Genomic DNA, 15,911 nt, shown 5'->3' with positions numbered 1-15,911 from the left:
AGACAAATAGATGGCCAACAGGCACATGAAAAGATTTTCAACATCACTAATTTTTAGAGAAATGCAAATCAAAACTACAATGAGGTATCACCTCACATCAATCAGAATGACCATCATTAAAAAGTCTACAAATAATAAATGCTGGAGAGGATGTGGAGAAAAAGGAGTCCCCCTACACTGTTGGTGGCATTGTAAATTGGTGCAGCCACTATGAAGAACTGTATGGAGGTTTCTTAAAAAACTAAAAGTAGAGTTACCATATGATCCTGCATTCCAACTCCTTGGCATATATTCAGGTAAAACCTCTAATTCAAAAAGATACATGCATCCCAATGTTCATGGCAGCATTATTTACAATAGCCAAGACATGGAAGCAACCTAAATGTCTATCAACAGATGAGTGGATAGGGAAGATGTAGTAAATATATACAATGAAATATTACTCAGCCATAAAAAGAATGAAATAATGCCATTTGCAGCAACATGGATGGACCTAGAGCTTGTCATATTAAGTGAAGTAAATCAGACAGAGACAAATATCAGATGATATCACTTACAGGTTGAATCTAAAAAAAAATTACACAAATGAACCTATTTACAAAACAGAAATAGACTCACAGACATAGAAAACAAACTTACGGTTACCAAAGGGGATAGAGGGAGGGGTGGGGGGAGAGATAAATTAGGAGTTTGGGATTAACATATGCACACCACTGTATAGAAAATAAACAACAAGGATCTACTGTGTAGCACAGGGAACTATACTCGATATCTTTTAATAATCTATAATGGAAAAGAATCTGAAAAAGAACATATATTAACTGAATCACTTTGCTGTACACATGAAACTAACACAACACTGTAAATTAACTATACTTCAATTAAAAAAATAAAGAAAATAAAAAAGAAGTTCACAACCAGAAACAGTCTAGTCTAACTGTAAAATACTAAAGACAAAGAGGAGATGTTATAAGCCGGCAAAATGAAAAATCAGTATCTACAAAAGAGCCAGCTAACTTCTCAATGGAATCCAAAAGACAGTGTAATGTTATCTTTGGACTGTTAAAAAAATACCCAGTATCAACCTAGAATTATGTACCAGATAAATTATTTTTAAGACCACTAGCAAAATAAAGACATTTCCAGACAAAAGTAACAGAAAGAAGTAAGGTCTGAGGAGAAAAAGGGAGTGGTGAGAAAAAAGAAGCAACCATGTGGGTAAATCAAAACTCATACTGAGAAAAAAATATAGAAACAATAAATGACATGTTTTATTGGCATAACCCTAAACCTATATTTAACAGCAAATGTAAAAATAGTATTTTAGATAAGTTTGACCTCTCTTTTTCATTTGTTTCTAAACCTTTGTATTACAATTAAGGAAACACCTAATTATAGAAAAAAGAAGTATTCTCTTCAACTGAAGTGTTCTTCTTTACAGTTTATACTAAAAGCCACATTTAAACTCAATAACAACCTATAAGAAAATCCTTAAAGGGTAGATAAGTCTTTAAACTGTATCCATTTTATTAACTGATTAATATAAGCTCAAAATAAAGACTCTTCAGTAAGGGGTTCAAAAGTATGTAGGTTAGACACAAGCCAACAAAAATCCTTTAGCTCTGCTATTTAAGATCTGAGTGACACAATGATAGAAGGGGTCTGTCTCAACAAACTGATTCTAGATATCTTTTAAAGTCAAATTACTATCTTAAATGGAAATAAAATCCTCAAATAAGGGCTACATTGTTCTAACAGAAATATTTTATTACTGTTCAGTTTTACACAAATACTTGGTTATTTCTACAAAAATGATTTGTTCAACCATTAAGGTCAGAGTATCGAGGTTGCATTTTGTAGGCTATTAGCAAGGGTATGACATGGTATCTTTCTGAGCCTAAATCTGTAGCTCAAAGACTAAGCCAAGAGACATTCTAACCAAGACTCAAAAGTGAACCAACCTGAACGATATGTGGATAGAGATAACATTTTTAATAAAATAGGAAGATGGTAGAGTTGACTGGACCTGACCACAAAACTTTCAACTGTTGATATTTGTACTAGTCTGCAAGATTATGTCTTTATAAATCTATCAAGCTCTTTTTATATAAAATGTTCCATATGAACATGGAATTATAACTTGCAAGTACTATGTAAAATAATCTTGTTTGTCTTGACCCCATCACTTCACAAATAATATTTAATTAAATTTGTTTTATAACTGAGGAAAGAAGGTAAAACCATGCCCTGTATGATGGAAATGGAATAAAGGGCCAAATGGAAGTAAAATTAGAATAAATAACTAAAGGGCTGAGATGTAAAAGCAAAGTTCTTTATAGCAGTACCCAACTTCCAGTAACAATTTTTGTTTATCTGTTGATGTGTAACAGACTCATGCAAAATTTAGTTGCTTATAACAGGGGTTAGAAAACTATACCCTGAAGGCTAAATTAGGTGCAGCAACTGTTTTGGTTTAGCAGTGAGCCAAAAAAGGTGTCTGTATTCTTAAATGGTTATAAAACATATTTTGTGACGTGAAAATCATATGAAATTAGAGTTCCTGTGTCTATTAATCAGGTTTTATTAGGACAGAACCGTGTTCATTTTTTTACGTATTGTCTATGGTTGCTTGTGTGTTACAAGAAGAACTGAGTAGCTGGGACAGAGAGTGTATGACCCACAAAGCCTAAAATGTTTATTATCTGTCCTTTACAGAAAGTTTGCCTAAAACTGGTTTAAAAGAATATTAACTTATTAATTTTTGTGATTCTGTGTGTTGACCGGGCTTAGTTCTGTGTGACATAGCTGAGGTCATCTACATGGTTACACTCAGCTTGATACTTGGCTGGTCCTAGAATATCCACAGTAGTCTCTCAGACTCAACTGTTTCTCTATTTTCTCTCATAATTCAGTAGTATTCCTTAAGCATTTTTGAAGCATGAGGGCTGATTCCTCAAAGGGAACATTCCTAGAGAACACATTCCAATGCGTAAGTGCTTCTTATATATCTGTCTGCATATGCTAGCTAATTTCTCAGTGACCAAAACAGGAAAAATTGTCAAGTCCAGAGTCAACGTGGGAGATGACCCTAAAAAGACTGAATGCTGGGAAGTATGGTTCACTGAGGCAAGCAATGTCAGTCTTCAGTAATACTTAATTGCAATTTATTTGTGTTTTCATTATCCTTTCTTGTTCCTTATAAATAGCAAGAATACTTAATGGATATTCAGTTTTTTAAATTCAATTTCAGGCTTTTCTTTTTTTTTTAGTCTGATTCAATGTTCTGTTATTTCGACCATCTTTCACTTGTCTTATTTGCTTGTGTGTTTTGTGATTTTTAACTGTGAGCTTATTTTCCATGGAACTTTGCCCATGGTGGGAATTCTTTTGGGCATGCAGAGTTCCCTCAGAGTGACTTGTATTTACTTTAGATTTCTTTTAAAGCAAACAGATCAACTGAATTCAGAATGTAGCTCTACTAAAACTAGCTAATCATTATTAATTCCCTGGGAAGAGTTTTTTTTTCCACATAGCTCTTCATTTTGAGGCAGATATGTTTTCTTGACCTAGCATGGGGTGAGAGAAAGTGGCCTTATATTTAGCGTGCTCTTGCGATGAAGTTATACTCGTTTAAATTCACAACTGTATTCAGAAGTTCCACTAAAAGGCTTACCACCTTGAGCCAGTCCCACAAATATATAAAAAACAGAGCTCAATTTATTCAGGTTGTGTTTTATAATGCCTTCAGGGCAAGTAGCTGGTTCCAATAAAATGCCATTTACCTCTCTTCTTTCTTGCTTTAAATTAGTTTTCCATCTCAGGATTTCTTGTCTTCTTGCCAGCTCATTGATGCTATCACAAAGTTGGTTTTCTCCTTTTGATTTTGTACAGTGTTTTAAGAATTTTTCAGCAGTAGGATAGTCATAGTATATAGTCCAGCCTTATGCTGGAGATAGAGGACAAGATTATTTCTTTTAAAAATGTTTCCAAACTAAATTTTAATGGAAAAATAACTAAGTATATATAAAAGAAGAAAGAACAAAATTTTTGTAGATCCTTTACATAGATTTTATCATTATGAAGATTTTATAATATTGATTCTTCCATTCACAGATTTTTTTTGAGGTATTTTAAAGAAAATCCCTGACTTTATATCATTTTACCTCATTTATTTCTATAAGCATCTTTTAAAGGTATGGAGCCCTCCTTGTACCACTGCAATGCCCTTACCATGACTAACAATATTCAAATTAACTGCTTTGTATCATCTAATATCGTTTCCCTTTTCAAATTTCCCTCACTAACTCAAAAATGACTTTTTATAGCTTATTCAAATCAGAATCCATGTTCATATTTCTATACATTATGTCTCTTATGTATCCTTTAATCTAGAACTGTCTCCATTCTCTGTTTTTTTTCCCCTTTTGTCATGTTGAAAATAGATTTTTTCTATAGAAAATCTAGTATATTTGTCCATGTATATTTTAAGCACTTCATTGCTGCTTTTGTCTGTCTCCAAATCTGTTTATTTAGAGGTCACCATGGACTACATTTTGCCAATCCAATGGCCATATTTGGATTTCCATCATGCTTAACCTCTCAGCAGCCAATGGGCATTTTTGCAGGGAGAGTGATCAGCAATTACTCCAGTAGAGGAAGTTAATATTGAATGAAGAGCACGAGGTGAGCATGAAGGCCAAAAGTTACAAAGCAGAAAAATATATAGAAAATGATGACTAAATTTTTCTCAGCTAAATATATTGCTATAACAGGCAAATATACAATGCCCCAGGAAATAATTTCAAAATGCATATTTTTACATAGAAAACCCTGATTTTTGTGAAAATCATCTTTTTAAATATGGAGTTTTATATTAATATATGTGAAATATACTCAATTAAATAGATGTGAGGCATTGGTATTGGTTAACTCATTTTTATTATATATAAAGGGCTTATTTTGTACACAATACCTAATACTGATGATGACAGAAGTTATCATTTCTTGAAAACAAAGAATAGTTTCAAACATATTCATTGACAACCTAACAACGTAATAATTATTTTCTTCATACCAAGGTCCAAAATGTTAATGACTTTATAGATGATTATACAGGTATTGAGTGGTGGAGGCAGGATTTAAATAAACCCTGGCTGAATTGCAGTGTCTTGGCTACTTTTCAAGGACCATATTCTTTACCTTACAGAAACGTTCTAATTAGAAGGAAATATCAATAATCCCTTGCAGTGTAGAACATACATTTTTCTTATTTGAAAAGGAGCTAATTTCCAAACTCTCCTTCTATCAATCATATCCAGTGTTTCTTAAATGGTTATGAAAGTAAAGAGTTTTTCATTTTCTGGTAACAGTTCTGCCTTCTGGCAGATAAAATAAACTAGTTAGATTTGAGTAAATTAGCCTGTGAGCAGAATCATTCTTAAAGAGTGGAGAGATACTGCACAAGAATTTTTATTTAGATGTGATTATTCAATAACATTAAAGGTAATTATCACAAAAAGAAATAAGTCCAAATCATTTAACTTTTTCCATATAAATTTTTTCTTCTAAATTGAAAACATTAAATGATTTGGACTTATTTCTTTTGTTCTATTCTTTCAATTGTAGCTGCCTTTCTTCCTCCTAATTTCTTCCCTGGAGTGAGTGGATAAAGGAAAATGGAATATAACAACGAATTTGTTTATAAATTAACTGCCTGTACATTCTTTGAACCAAAAGTGATTTGAGAGATAAAAAGTTTTTGACATGCAATTTCAATCCATACTAGATAAGTGGATTGACTATGGAGAAATGTCTTAGGAAAAATCAAGGTCAGTGAAAATGGGAAGCACATTAGAAATATCTGAAAGGAAAGATTCTCCATTATTTGTTCTGTGTAAATGTGACTTTATAAATGTATTTCCTAATTTTAGGATGCTTGCTTTTGCCTTTTAACACTTTTAAAGTGTTATCTCTGCTGTATAATATATGTGTCAATACTTAACTTAATTACAGACATTTAACTAAGTACCTACTACATGCCTGAGAATGTACTCCACTCTAACGATAGAGAAATGACTAAAGGACAGTGTCTGACCTGGGAGCATTTACTTAAATTCAAATAAACTTTATTAGCAATGATGACTTAGCAAAAGGTTTCTTGAATGTTTACTAAGTGCTTGAATATTTTAAGGGTAAGTGAAAAAATATTTAGTTGAATATTTTAGTGTTTGCACTTGAAAATTTATTTCTGTAATGAATTTCAGGAAAGCAGATGTATTCCTTAAAAATAAACTCCCTTGATTTTAACTGCTTGAATAGCTCTTATGAAACATCTATCTGTTATTACATTTGAGTTTAGTTACTCATCATTCGCATTCTCTTTACCTATGATTTTACTCATCTTCCTGAAATTTCTAGAATATGTTTCTTGCCTATATTTGAAAGGATTTGTTTGTGTGTGCACACATGTGTCTGTATGTATGCATGAAAGAAAGAGAGAGAGAGATTGATTAGGGGTTTGTATCTTTGATAATTCAGAAAGAGGAGGAAAGCTTATAAAGAACACCTGAATCATGATTAAGAGCAAGATAAGCCCCAGTAAGAATTCCTTCAGGATTGATAAACATCATTTAAGATACTATTTTCAGACAAAACTTCAATTAATGGCACAACCATTTCATAAAAACAGGTATAGCATTTCATATATTGTAAGTGGATTAAAAATCAACATTAAAATCCAAAATTCTTGAAACCCATTCAAATTAGGGCAAGGAGAAAAAGAACTAAAAAAAAAAAACAACACTCCAATCATGTAACATATTTAATATTTTTGTTGTTGTAATCTACTTAGAATTATAGTATTTTATGATATATTGCTGTCATTTGTTTATATTCCTGAATTACAAATCCAAATTTTATAAAATATTATAGTTTATCTCATAGGATTATGACAAAATGATATATAGCATGCAGTGTTAGAATCTATTTCAAGAATCAGAATTGTGGTGATCATTTTATAATGTATAGAAATATTGAATCACTATATTGTGCACCATGAACTAACATAGTATTGTTGGCCAATTTTACTTCAAAAACAAACAAACAAACTCATAGAATAAAAGGTGAGATTTGTGGTTACCAGAGATAGGGAGTAAAGGGAAAGGGAATTGGATGAAGGTGGTCTAAATGTACAAACTTCCAGTTATAAAATAAATAAATACGTAGGGATGTAATGTACAGCATGACTTTTATAATCAACACTGAAGTATGTTATATATGAAAATTGTTGAGAGTAAATCCTAAGAGTTCTCATCACAAGGAATTATTTTTCTTTATTTTGTATCTATATGAGATGATGGATGTTCACTAAATTTATTGTGGTAATCATTTCATAATGTATATAAATCAAATAACTTTGCTGTACACCTTAAACTTATATAACACTGTATGTCAATTATATCTCAATAAAACTGAAGGAAAACAGAGATTTAGAATCGATATTTTATCTTAAAACTAAAGAATGTTTTATAAAATAGCAAAACTCTAGATTTTTATATCCAAATTTTAAAATATTTTGTCATTTAATGTTTAAATGATTTAAAATGCTTTTAATGTTTCTCAATCCAAAAAGTATTCTCTAATTGCCTTTAAAAATATCATATAACAATAATTTTTAAGAACAATGAGATGGAACCATAGTTTCTTTAACTATTCTTGAAGAATGATTTTGTGTGTGTGTTTGCTATAATTATGGACCACACATGTAAACACAAAAATCTCTTTTAACTATCTCCAGTGTTGATTCAAATTATTTGATTATGTAGGGGAGCAAAATTTGCCACCCCCAAATGTGTCTCTTTTGCATGAGGATTAATTTACACTGATTATTTTTAAGAAAAAGAAGACTCAAGTAATCTTTCTTCTTACCTCCCCCTTAGCTGTCTAAAGAATTTAGATAAAGGGCTTGTTCCTGGAGTAGAGCTATCACCAGGGATATGTGCAAAGAATATGAGCTAGGTGTGGTGGGGAAAACCCTGCTGAGCCTAGCGATCAGAGTCCACTCTGTCCCATTGTCTCTGCCTGGCCCAGCAAAACTTTCTTTACCAAACATTTGCTTTTCTCTCTCCGTGTGAAGTGTTTTCCTCCCCTTTTTGAAGTCTCAAACCACTACCCTGGGGACTAGGAACAATAAAATGGAGTCACTTATATCAAAGGATCTAAAATGGAGCCAGGAGGCCATTAGGAAAGTGAAACTTACACATGGCTACACCTGGATGAAATACAAACTTTTGACCCAGGCATCCACAGGCCACCTGGAACTCATTTTCTTTACCCCCTAGAAACCAGAGTTTAGCAACCAATCTACTGCCAGTGAGTAACTGAATTCCTGTCAGCACCAATTGCAATTCTGTAAAACAACCTATGTAACTTTCTCTGGAATGCTTTTGCTGTCTTTATAAACTTGTCATTTTCTACTTCCCTCAGAGCACACTTGAGTTGTTACTTGATTCAGTACTTTCCAAACTGAAACACCTAAGACCCCAAATAAAGTATATTTTTATTTGCAGCCTTTTACTTTTTTTTTTTTTTAATGACATGGTGTCAGAAGTGGGATACAGAGTGTACTGTCCCCTCCTCTGGTACCACCACGAATTTGAGTAAGGTACCTACAAGAGTCCATCATACTCTCTTGTTCCTCTGTGGTCCTTGATAGAGGTGGTGAGTCCTTTTAAACCCAATCCTCAAACCTTGGGAGAAGTTTTAGTTTATTTCAGGGTCCTATGTTGCTGACTTCTGTTCTTGGGACTTTGTTTCTCATTTTCTTCTGGGGAGTAATTACTCTTGAAATAATAGGAAGTTCACAATCTATGGGTAAGATTGCAGTGGAGCCTCCTTCTGGAACTCCTGCTGTTTTATGTATAAGAACTATGGGCTCTTGTGCAAGTATGTGTCTCCTTGGACTATGATTATCCAGGATGATTTACAATTAAACTGTCTGACTTGGGGATCTTTTGAAATTCCTAAATTAAGTCTATCTGCACAGTCAATTAGAAAAAGGATGTAATGCAAAGCTACACAAATGGTAAGCTTATTTCAACTGGCATTTTGAGCCCTCAAAACTAGTTAGCAATTCCAAAATTGCTTCCCTCCAGGATACTAACTCTAAATTATTTAAGGCTAATTCTGAATTGTCTTAGAGTCTGACTAAACCTGAAAATATTACTAAATGTTCTAATATCACTCATCTCTACCTTCTATCCCTGCCATTGTCACACCTGCCATGCTCCTCTTAGCCCTTCTGTTGCCTGCCTGTTTCCCTCCCCATCTCTACTCTTCTCTCGCTAAACTTCCTTTTCATAACTACTATCCAGATGATTTCAAAGCCCCTCTAGACCCTCCTGCCCACATAGCCCCTTTTAAAGTCAAGCCAGCCAAAGGTCCTAATCAGAGACACCAACATTTTTCTTACATCTCTGAACTAAAGCTGAACTCCATGCAATTACTAAGGACTTACCAACTCACAAGGAAGACCCCACTGGTTTTCTAGAGAAATTTCTTCTTACAGTTCAGCCTTATGAGCCAGGATTTTCTGATCTTTACCAGCTTATTTACATGTTAGTCAGGGAAGGTCTCACTAAAGAATGGATGACATTAGTGGTTTGGAATGTCCAATGAAAGATTTTGCCAGTAAGGGACACACTGCCATGTGTGAAGTCTCTAAATTAGCAAAATGGCTTTATGATAAAATTCCTGAGGCTTTGCCTCAAATTATTGCTTAGAAAAAAATACAAATGTGTGTTCAAAAAATTGATGAATCCATCTTTGATTATTATGATAGATTTGAGAAAGCCTTTACACAATATTCTGGCATAGATAAAATTAATGATGAACCTCAACACTTTTTATTTCTGCCCTTGTTGAAGGTTTATAGGAAGAACTTGGACAACATATTAGAAAATTACAACTTATTTGGGCCACCATGCAACCTCACGATTTTGTGAATGATACTGAACAGCTCTCCTGAGCTATTCAAAAAGATACAAAAAAGAAAGTTGAACAAGCTTTAAATGATCAGATTCTGGGAACCCAAATAATGCACTTACAACTACAACAAGTTTCTGCTAAATCAAACCCATGCAGAACACGATAAATGACAAAACAAAGGGGTTTGCAATTACTGTAAAAAGCCTGGACACCGGCAAAAAGGACTGTTTTAGACTTAAACAACTACTGGAAAATCAACATCCTTAATATAAAGCCATTCTCATAAGCTCCAATTTGACTGGTTTCAAGAATATGGTTACCAGTGGGGAAGGGTGGGAGGAAGGGATAATTAGGGAGTTTGGGATTGACATGTACACACTGCTATATTTAAAGCGGATAACCAACAAGGACCTACTGTATAGCCAGAGTATTGAACTCTGGTCAATGTTATGTGGCAGTTTGGATGGGAAGGGAGTTTGGGGGAGAATGGATACATGTATATGTATGGCTGAGTCCCTCTGCTGTGCACCAGAAACTATCACAACGTTGTTAATCGGCTATACTCCAATATAAAATAAAAAGTTAAAAAAAAAAAAAGAAAAAAGAATTGGGCCGCTTCAAGGACAAAAGGGGCATTTTTCCCATGCTCTTAACTATTTGAGAGAAATTGACTAAACTGTTGGGAATGAAGTTACTAATGCCCTAATAGATATAGGGGCCACCTTATCAGTTCTTAACCCCACAAGCCTCTCTGTTCCCTTTCCTCAAATTTTCAGAACTATACAAACGGTGGGAGTATCTAACCAATTTATGAGTGATTTTTAAAGTCTCTTCCAGCCCCTTTTAATTAGAACTTATTCAAGGGATTCATCCATTCCTCCTAATCCCTTCTGCTCCCAATCACCTATAAGGGAGAGATTTCCTAGAGGCTCATAAAGCCCATATTTCCTTCTCCCCAAAGGGGGAAATATTTTACATCTTGATAGATACCCTGATCCGCACAATTCTCCAGGGGATTCATCTATTGCCATTCCAATTTCCGTAGTCTCTAGGGCTGATTCTAACCCTCTTTTACATACCATTCTCAGTTAACTTTGGTCTAAGAATGCTTCTGATATCGGCTGCACTCACTCTCTACCATCCATGAAGATTCAGGTGGACAAATGAAGGCCTCTGCCAAATATCCCCCCAGTAGCCACTGAATGCAGAGGCTATACAAGGAGTTAAATCCTAATTGAAGAATATAGTAAAAAGACAACTCAGAGGCTTTTTAGGACTGGTGGGGTACTGTCGAAATTGGGTCCCAAATTTTCTTGTCCCGGTCCTGCCCTTATACTCTCTTCTTAAAGTTGATCAGACTGAACCTCTTGTTTGAACAAAAGAAACTCAATAGCCTTTACTCATTAATGATAGCCTTCATGACCCACCTGCCTTAGGTTAACTTAATTCTAAACTGCTTTTCTTTTCTCCTTTTGCCCATGAAAGAGTAGGAAATGCCCTCAGCGTACTTACTCAATGCCATGGGGACCACTATAGACCTATAGGATATTACAGCCAACAACTAGATTCAGTAGCCAAAGGTCTTCCTCCTTGCATGAGAGTTACTGCAGCCACTGCCAACTGATGAGAGTATGCAGACTAAATTGTAATGGAGTCTCCACTGATCATTTTTGTGCCTCATTCCATGGAAGCCATGCTTAATTCTCTTCATACTCAGCACCTTTCTACCAGCAGACAAATCTATGAAATTCTTCTACTGTCTTCCTCTAACATCATTATCTGACACTGCAACACCCTGAATTCTGCTATCCTCCTTCTCTAACCAACTGATAAAGCCCTTTATGACTGTTTGACACTGACTAACCAACTCCTAATCCCTCAAACTGATTTGTAGGACATGCCTCTTGAAGAAACTGAGCTGAGCTTGTTGACTGATGGATGTTATTTGAAAGATAAGTCCAGCTACTACCGAACCGGCTATGCTATAGTATCTTTAACAGAAAACACTGAGGCTAACACCATGCCAGAAGCTACTGCTCAACAGCCAGACCTCTTTGCATTAACAAGGGCCTGCTTTTTAGTAAAAGATAAAACCTCCAATATATATATACTGACAGTAGGCATGCTTTTGGTGTTGGTCATGATTTTGTCATGCTTTGGAAACAGAGAGCGTTTTTTTACCTCCTCAAGATATAAAATCAAAAATAGTTCTTTTGTGCTAGGACTCTTAGATGGCATGCAACAGCCTAAATCCTTGGTAGTAATGAAAACTCAAGGATACTCAACAACAGACCTGTGCAGAGAAGAAAGCAAAGGAAATCATTTGGATGACTGCTGCGAAGAAGCAGCTCTTTAAAGTCTAAAATTTTACTAGAAGGGCCTTATCTACTCATTAATTCAGAACCTGAGTTAATTACTAAAATATTACAAGCACAACAACTCTCCATTTGGAGAAATCAAAGAAAGAAATGGATCAAAAAGTTTGTGTGCATGACTTTAAGAGAAAGCTTTGGTTAGGAACAAATGGTAGGCCTGTCCTCCCTGATTGTTTAAAAAAATGCATCCTGGAATATATACATAATGTGACTCACTGGAATGCTGATAAAATGGTTCAATGTGGAAAACAATGTTATTGGAAACCGTCTCCTAAAATGGCTCACAAAGTACATCAAAGTTGTCATTTTGTCCTAAACATAACACAAGAAAAGCCATCCATAGTTCCATGGGTCACTTTCCTATATCCTTGGGATCTTTTGAGGTATGGCGAATGGATCTCATCTAATTGCCATTATTTCAGGGTTATAAATATGTATTGGTAATGATCTGTATGTGCTTTCATTGGGTGGAAGCTCTTCCTTGCCATAGCAACAGATATTCCATTTTACTAGACAAATGGTCCAATCTGTTTGTAAAATTTGGCCAATTGTACAACATTTCCATTGTGCCTACCTTCCCTAGTCATCAGGATTGGTGGAACACACGAATGGAATTATAAAAATTGAGTTAGTTAAATTTGTTGAGTCATGTAAGCTGCCTTGATGTAAAGCATTGCCCTTAGTCTTACTTAACCTGAGATCTACTCCCTCTGGAAAAAGCAAGTTACCACCATTTGAAATCATTAGTGGCAGACCCATGAGACTAGATGAAAGCATGCATGCATGAACCTGCTGTGTCAAAAGGAAACATCTTAACCTACTGTGAGGTACTACCAATACCTAAAGCTAACTCACAGCTCTTAGAGCAATCTTTCCACAGTGAGCTGATGGGAGACAAAGACATATATAGCATCTTGATCTCCAGCCTAGAGACTATATCTATTGGAAATGACATTTTCACAAAGATCTCCTCCAAGCTCATTGGAAGGGATCTTACCAGGTATTGGTAACTAACCCTTGCATTCCTAAAATTAAGGTAACTGACTCATGGATTCATGTTTCTCATTTAAAGAAGGCACCATCTCTTGCCTGGACTTCACAACTGTCTAGAGACCTGAAACTAAAATTAACCAGTCAAAAACCAGAATAATGAAGCAAACAAAATCTGTTGTGGATAGCTTCCTAAGATTGGGACCAGGCCTATATCATCCTCCTTTTTATTTTCCCTTTCCACATATTAAATCTTTTTACATTTTATTTAGTTAGTTAGTTAGTTAGTTATTTAGTTATTTAGTTATTTATTTATTTATGGCTGCGTTGGGTCTTTGTTGCTGAGTGTGGGCCTTTGTTGCTGAGTGTGGGCTTTCTCTAGTTGCGGCGAGTGGAGGCTACTCTTTGTTGTGGTACACGGGTTTCTCATTGCAGTGGCTTCTCTTGTTGTAGAGCACGGGCTCTAGGAGCGTGGCTCAGTAGTTGTGGTGTAAGGGCTTAGTTGCTCTGCGGCATGTGGGATCTTCCCGGACCAGGGCTCTAACCTGTGCCCCCTGCATTGGCAGGCAGATTCTTAACCAGTGTGCCACCAGGGAAGCCCAAGCATCACATTTAAAATAAAAATTAGGCTTTTTCTATTTTTCCAAGCCATGAAAAACCGGAAAAGCAGTGAAAAGCATATCTATCAAAGTAAGATAAGTTTGTGACCAAGACAGTCTAGACATTATCTGTTCAAGATACGAAAGAATGGATTATTGGCCTATGGATATATGTCAGTCCTATTGTGAAGAAGGAGGAGGAGAAAGAGGAGGAGAAGAAAACAACATAAGTAACCTATTCAAGCTCAAGTGCTCTAACCACAAACTCATCAGTCTGACACTAGAAGTTATCATATGAACCCAACCATCACCCTCCTGCTGCCTTCTGCTATTCCTGATAAAGTTAAATGTCAAGGTCAGTTTCTTATTTTGGCTGCTATTGTTGTTTCTTCTCTTGCCAGTTAAGATTTATGTCATAGGCTAATCGTCACCAAAGGGCCCATGAATCCTATTGTTATCCTTTAACTTGCATCCCTTTCAAACTGGTTTATAAATGGTGTAAAGATAGGCTAGTGGTTCTCTCAGCCCTTTCCAGGGCTTACAGCTAAACTCTTTTTCTCATTCCCTCCTGGCATTCTTGAAGGGCTTTGTGACTACTTCTAGCCAATGGAACGTGAGTAGCAATTGTGTATCACTTTTATCCTGGGGCGGTTTAAGACAGGATGTGCCTTCATCACTCTCTGTCTCTGTCTCCGAATCTGTCTCTGACTCTCTTTCTCTCTCCCACTGGACAGTGCAGGGCTGACATCAAATCCTCTGATGAACATACAAGAGCCACAGACGGTGTGGGTGGAGCTTAACCTGCATTCCTGAATGCCTCCAGGAAGGCTAATCCTCCCTGCCAACATCACTGGACTATGCTGAGATAGAATAACTGTCTAAACCACTGAGTTTTGAAGATTTATCTGCTAAACAATTAGAAATGTTACCCTACAGAATAAAAGCAATTTTCAAAATCATTTTTCTGATACCTTGTTGAATTTTTCTTGTACTTAATTGAAAATATTTAGCAGCATAAGATATGAATCAACTATTGCTTTCTGTTTTTCATTGACCAAGTTAATTATTTTCCTTGATTAGCCTTGCTTCTAAGGATTGCATAAAGAAAATGAAAATAATAAGCATTTATTTTCTGTAAACTTTTCAGAGATCAAATCATTTTTCAAAGTTACTTTTCTTATTTTCCCATATGATTACAACAGAACTGTGAATTTACACCTTTTGAGCCAATAAATTCTGTACAAATTCTTCACTTTTAATTTAATGGAAGTAGGTAAAATACTGAGTCAAAAGTACTTGGAAGATAAATACAGTTTATGCTTTATATAAATTTTAAGACAGATGTGGCCTATCTTGCTTCATGTTGCTATTTTAATTTTGTGATTAAAATGGTGACTTGAAAGTTCTTTAGTTTAGAAGGACACTATTTCTGCTAGGTAAAAATTAGCCTGTCTTATTTTTTGGAAACAAATTAACTTTTCAGTCTAAGAGGTGCTGGTAAGTTAATTTGCAAAATGTTTGTACTGCCCCAGAAAAATATCAATTTATATTAAAAACCAACAGAAATGTTATCTTTTCTCTGCTACCATAATAAAAACGATTTCAAATAATTCCTTTTAAAATAAGCTTATTTTGGTATTCCATTTTTTAAATTTTGGGTTTCTCTCCATTTCTTGTTTTGATAAATAAACATACTTTGAAAATTAAAAAAGAACCTCATATGATGGATAATACTGGACTTGTGGGAAGCATTAGTAACATGAGGTTTTTCTGTTATATGATTTTATTTGCTTAAAAATATTAAAAATACAATGGAATCAGTTTCAGAATTCTGTTAATATTGATACAATTTTCCTACAAAGTACAGGACGGGTGAAAATATAGTTGCCATATTAATAGGTCTAAGGAAAAAATATATATGGCACATCTGCTATGACCTAAGCCGTATTATCTCAGTGTCCCA

General features: G+C 34.9%; 1 protein-coding gene and 1 long non-coding RNA gene across 10 annotated transcripts in view; one reads left to right on the top strand and one right to left on the bottom strand.

Annotated features, from left to right (window-relative positions):
* Positions 1–15,716, top strand: part of LOC309656884 — a 29,878-nt gene extending 14,162 nt beyond the window's left edge. Inside the window, exons 2-5 of one of the 3 annotated variants that reach the window (XR_014261569.1) lie at positions 4,534–4,683; positions 13,998–14,303; positions 14,532–14,561; positions 14,683–15,716. This is a non-coding gene — a long non-coding RNA (uncharacterized lncRNA). Of the gene's footprint in view, positions 1–3,611; positions 4,684–13,997; positions 14,304–14,531; positions 14,562–14,682 lie in introns of those variants that run through there. The other 2 variants (XR_014261570.1, XR_014261571.1) reach the window with 2 other exon arrangements.
* CDH18 (cadherin 18) overlaps positions 1–15,911 on the bottom strand; it is a 988,723-nt gene that overhangs the window by 630,964 nt on the left and 341,848 nt on the right. The gene's annotated exons all lie outside the window — the stretch shown is intronic.

This window comes from Balaenoptera physalus, assembly GCF_965194825.1.
Source record: "Balaenoptera physalus genome assembly, chromosome: 3".
NCBI lineage: Eukaryota > Metazoa > Chordata > Mammalia > Artiodactyla > Balaenopteridae > Balaenoptera > Balaenoptera physalus.
Note: the sequence above shows the minus strand (reverse complement) of the source record. Positions and strands in the feature narration are given on the sequence as shown.